Raw genomic sequence first — 5,851 nt, 5'->3', positions numbered from 1 at the left:
ACAGGTGATGGTAGCAACACTTTTAAGATCAGAATTTATAAATATTAAACTGTGATTAAGTGATGGATCATCTCTAGCACTGTCACCACCTCCACAGGTGAAAGTATTTACTAATTAACATCAGCATGTTTTTTGATCCTTCATTGTCAGTGTTGTCAGACAACATTTAAATATTTCTAGTATTTATGTTGTTGATTTAAGCTAACAGAGAAATAGTCACACAATGCTGTACGTGTTACTATGTGAACATTCATACCAGATGTGTTCTATAAAAACCATCAACAAAGTTAAAGCAAGAGCTTCATAAATAACTTTATTGGACATTATAAACTACATTAATTTAAACAATTTACAACACTGGAAACATGTTTAAAAGAATAATAAATGGATTAATTAAATACTGTAGTGTACAATTTACAATCAACTAACTATTTAAAATCATAAATTATTTGTGGATGAAGTTAAAGCTGAATTTCACTGTCATATGTAAGTTTGCTTAATAAAAAGAAGTAGTTGAATCAACAGCAACAGAATCTTTAGTAACAAGTATAATCATTATTCATCATGAGTCCTAATGTGTGAGACAGTTAATATTTATTTGCTCCAGTAACAATCTGTGTAACATTAAAAAATACTATATTATCATATAAGACACTGTGTGTGTTTGGGAAGAGAAGATGTTCATGTGTGGACGCTGCAGGTGGAGGTGGTGCAGGGCCTCCATCATCGCTGCAAGAGGTTGTAGGTGTCCCCAAAGATCCAGACTTTGGCTGGACGGAAAAAACATTATAATAGAGAGAAATCATATCAATATCATTGAAGGAGCCATTTATTATGTCTATTTGTTTGTTGTTTATAGGTGACGTCAGGTCATATCACGGGTGGTAGCGGCAGGTGGAGTCTATATGTGACACAGGTGCAACAGACCAGGTAATCAGGCATGGGTGACGGGGAGGTGTCACGGTTTTTACCGCCAGTTTCACTGTTGCAATGGAAAATACCGTCAACAGAACTCTTTAATAAATGAGAAAGAGTCTGATAGTAAACATTGCCTGGACCTCCGTTCTTGGAAGCGCGTTAAACCAAAGTCTACTCCCGCGCCCAGCCGGGGGGCTAAAGTCAGGTCTGGATAGTCACCACATGACGTAAAGACCTTGATCTCACGTGGACAGCCGACGTCACTCTGAGCACACACCGCAGCGCTGTTGTCTCCTGGATCACGGTGGAAGTTTCCCAACAGCAAAGAAAAGTTACGATCGCTGACACCGATGAACGTAAATCAAAGGACGTCCCCGGTGAGTGCATACACCTGTATTGATGTGTGATCGCGTGTTGAATCGGCGGTGCCTCGTGTGTGCGGCAGTCGGCTGCTTTGAGGATGATGGTGTGTTGCATTAAACACCTTATCGGCTGCACAGATTATCACTCAACCCTTGATGTCTATGAATGTGTCGTTTGGACAAGTTGAAAGTTCACAGGTTGTGACCTCAACACAGCGCAGCACTTGTGTTGAAGCGTCTGCTCTTAAAATAACAACAGATTTGTGGAAGATGAATGATATGAAATTTCCGACAGGCAAAGAAAAATTTAAAATAAAAATCACCACTCTCTTGTCTTCTAAGGAAAATGTCTCTGTTGTGCAACAAAATATAAAAAGGTTCCTCTACCTGAGGAGGAGCAGACAGCAGGAAGTATGGTTTCATTCAAGAAAGGTGGCAATGATGTATTTATTGAAGAAATATCAACATGGTTGAAGGAAAATGGAATTTTAAATGATGAAGATGGTGAAAATGTAGATGATGGTGATAGAAATATGGATGATGATGAAGACAAAAATACACAATCAAATCAAGATGATATTAATCTTGAAGACAGTGTGTCTAATGTGTCCAGTCAAAGGTCAAGCAGAAGAAGTCATTCTCACATGTCATCTGCTTCTAGTATTTCATCTGCACGTGTAACAGCAAAGGCAGAGAAAGCAGCTTTGATGGAACAAGCTGTTGCTCTGCAAAGGAGACATGAACTAGAGGCACAAGAGGAGAAACTCAGACAAGAAAGAAACAAGCTGAAGAAAGTAAAAGAGCAACTGGAGCTTGATAAACAAATAGCTGCTGCTGCTGTAAGACTGTCTGTGCTGGAAGGCAGTGATGTTGGAGGAAAGGCCCAATCAAATGGAATGAATTCCAATGTCTGCAAAATACTGAAGGAGCAAAGACTTGAATTCAATCCAAATGCAAATGAGTTTGTGCCCAAATGAAGCAACCCCACTTTGGATCGAGGCTCAGAAGTGTCACAGGGTTTATCTACACACAGTGGGAATCCAAAAGTGAACACACAAGTACAACATCATGTGGACATGGACCATCTCAATCAACTACTCTGAAGCCTGAGTCTCAGAATGTTTTCACAGCTTCATCACCTGCACCTCTCAGGTCTGTAGCTACACAGGAACAGCATGTGCATCACTTTCAGTCTGCACAGAACATTTCACCAATGCAAAGTACAGTTGACCAGGATGCAATTTGTGGAATCATGCAAAGGCAAAATGAAATCACCTCAATGCTTCTCCAACAGCAAATGTCATCTACTTTACCACAAAGAAACATATCTGTATTTGATGGTGATCCATTGCAGTGCATTTCCTTTATTAGGACTTTTGAGCATTGTATTGAGGAGAGAACCAACAGTTATCAAGACGGTTTGTATTTCTTGGAACAAGACACCAGGGGGCAGCCCAAAGAGCTGGTGCGAAGCTGCTTACATATGACACCGGAGCGAAGATATCACAGGACAAAACGTCTTTTGAAAGAACACTTGGGCAATGAATACAGAATTGCAACAGCACATATGGATAAAGCATTTGGATGGCCTGTTATTAAACCAGAGGATGTTCAGGCGCTGCAGGAATTTGCATTATTTCTTAAAGTATATATTTTTTGGGCTTTTTATGCCTTTATTTGACAGTATAGTGGAGAGAGACAGGAAACGGGGAGGCAGAGAGAGGGGGAATGACATGCGGCGAAGGGCCGTCCGATGCGGGATTTGAGCCGGGGCCAGCTGCAGCGAGGACTGTAGCCTCTACACATGGGGCGCCTGCTTAGACCACTACGCCACACGACGCCCCAATTTGCTTTATTTCTAAGAGGTTGCTCCAACGCTATGACAGAAATACAATACATAGAGGAGATGAATGTTCCATCAATTATGAGGCATGTTGTAATGAAGTGGCCATACAAGTTGCAGGAAAGATGGCGGTCTAAAGCCTGTGAGATACAAGAAGGATGAAGCTACAGGGCTACATTCCCAGATATGGTAAACTTTCTGGAGAATCAAATCAAGATCCTGTCTCATCCACTTTTTCCCCACATACATTTACTCAGGAAACAATCCCTGTCTCAAAGCACAACATCCTTACTCAGCGAGATATTGAAAAATTGGAATATCTGAAAGATATCAGGATCCAGGAATCGGACGCTGATGTTGAAATTTTGATTGGGACTGATGCGCCAAAGCTCATGGAACCCTGGGAAATAATCAACAGCCAAGGTGATGGACCTTATGCCGTGAGGACTCTATTGGGGTAGGTCATCAACGGTCCTTTGAGGGGCATTGGTGGTTGTCGTCAGAGAAGCTGCTCAACCGGCTATGCCAATAGGATATCCATCGTCAAACTAGAGGAGCTGTTGGTCTCTCCGTATGATCAAGATTTCAGTGAGAGGTTATTGCAGGAGAAGCAGCAGATGTCAAGGGAGGATCTGAGGTTCAAGTGGAAACTGCAGGCTTGGAGGGAACAGTCAGTCCTGGAGTCTGAAATGTTCTAGTGATGGTTACTCTGTCAGTCACAATAAGACAGTGACATCCTCCTCCTCTTCATCCTCCTCCTCCTCCTCTTCGTCCTCCTCCTCCTCGTCTGTCTCTGACAGAGTAGCAGTGTATGTGGACTGTCCTGCTGGCTCTCTGTCCTTTTACAGAGTCTCCTCTGACAAACTGATCCACCTCCACACCTTCAACACCACCTTCACTGAACCTCTGTATCCTGGGTTTAGGTTTAGGTCCTGGTTGTGGATCCACTCCTCAGTGTCTCTGTGTTCGGTGTAGCAGAGAGAGTATATTATTTTCTACATTGTATATTTACTGACAAAGAAGTGTACTATCTGAAAGTATATAAAAAGTATACTGCTTTTACTCATTTTCACAATATACCTTTAACACATTTGGTGATAAAGGCAGTGCTCATGATTCTCTGAGTCTCTTTCCTTTTACCAGTCTAGTTCCATTCACATTAATATGAAGCAGTAATGTTTGTATTGAAGACATCACTGTTGGTATCAGTGTCATTAACATCAGTCATGAGTAAAATTCTATCAACAAAGTATTTTAATCATTTCATCTGTGTACATTAAACTTACATCATGACATTATTTTTTTCTTTCCAGCACTAGAGGGCGCCACGTCCTTTAGACTCTAAAGGAACTAATATCTACTAATATCTCCATCAGTTAGATGAGATATTTCCAGACTTCTGGCTCATTGTTTCCAGTTTAGAAATCCTCCATGACTCTTCCCTCTGACACGAACTTCCTCCTTCCCTCTCTCCTTGTTGGAGTTTAGTTTCACTTTCAACATTGATCCAGATTATTTCCTCCTCTGAAGGTAATGTGATCAGTTTTCATTGTTTTACTCGTTAACACGTGTCGTTACCTGAGTTATCTAACCTTCATGTTATTGTTGTGTTGTTGTTTTTGAAGTATAATGTTACTGTAACTGTTCAGAGCTGTAAAAGCTTCACGCTCTTTAAACATGTCCGCCATGTTGTTTGGATGTTTTCAGTGGAAGCGGGGGAATAAGAGGAGAAACAGAGTTAGTTGATGGTCGGTGGTTGAACACAGTCATTAACAGTTATTATTAAACTCCTTATTACTGTGTAGCTCCACTTGCTGATGACAGGAGGCAGCTGTTCCCGCCTCAATCAGCCTGTGGAGGAGGCGGAGATGAGCCGCTGCTCTCCCGCTGTCTGAGCCACTAAATGCGGCCTGAGCTCTGCCGGACAGCCGCTGGAGAACAGCTGGGACTTTCTCTGTGGGTGAACGGTCTGTCATTAGATTCACACTGTAGGACTGATGTGGACAGATGTGGACTGATGTGGACTCAGTGTGGCGGGCTGAGGGGCAGACAGCTGCTGTTGTTATTAAACAAGTAATCATGGCCGTATTAGAGAAATATGGCAATTTAGAAATTCTGATTTACAAGTTATAATCCTGCATCCAAAGCATTACTTGTGTTATATTATTCTATATTAGTTATTATTGTATTATTCCAGAAGTGTTAACATGTCAAGAGCATTTTAATGTTCATCACAATGTAAACTTACTTGTAAACTGGTTCTATGTTCTTGATTTCTATTGGTTTACAGGTTTACCTGTTGCACTGCACTGTTCAGTTTCCAGATATTAATTAATTAATATTTCTGTCTGAGGGATTTCTCTGAATCTTAATTACATCATAATATTTCTGTGTGGGATATGTGAGTTTTGTTGACAGACCTGTGAGTAAAGAGACTGACTCACCTCACATCAGCCTCTTTCTGCTGATTTCTGTAGTTGTGAATCACGTCACTGCAGCGTCATGACGCCATCTAGTGGACGGATGGTAGAAGTACAGCAGCTGATGGCAGCTTCCTCTGCCTCACGCTGATATGAAACAGAGAAGAAGAGCCAATCAGTGGAGGAGCAGCTGGAGAAATGATGTACATTTGAGTTGATGTGCAGATGAATGATGTGTGTTTCTCTCCACATGAAGGTAGAAAGTGTGTGTGAGCTGATGTGGATGTGAACTCAGCAGCATGGATCAG

At 41.5% G+C, this 5,851-nt stretch overlaps 1 protein-coding gene across 1 annotated transcript in view; it reads left to right on the top strand.

Annotated features, from left to right (window-relative positions):
* LOC111672392 (uncharacterized) overlaps nucleotides 1–5,851 on the top strand; it is a 44,743-nt gene that overhangs the window by 34,121 nt on the left and 4,771 nt on the right. The gene's annotated exons all lie outside the window — the stretch shown is intronic.

Source organism: Seriola lalandi, unplaced genomic scaffold (genome assembly GCF_002814215.2).
Source record: "Seriola lalandi dorsalis isolate HSWRI2012SDOR001 ecotype SW California unplaced genomic scaffold, Sedor1 jcf7180002054899, whole genome shotgun sequence".
NCBI lineage: Eukaryota > Metazoa > Chordata > Actinopteri > Carangiformes > Carangidae > Seriola > Seriola lalandi.
The sequence above is the reverse complement of the archived record's forward strand: the minus strand, read 5'-3'. Positions and strand labels throughout refer to the sequence as shown.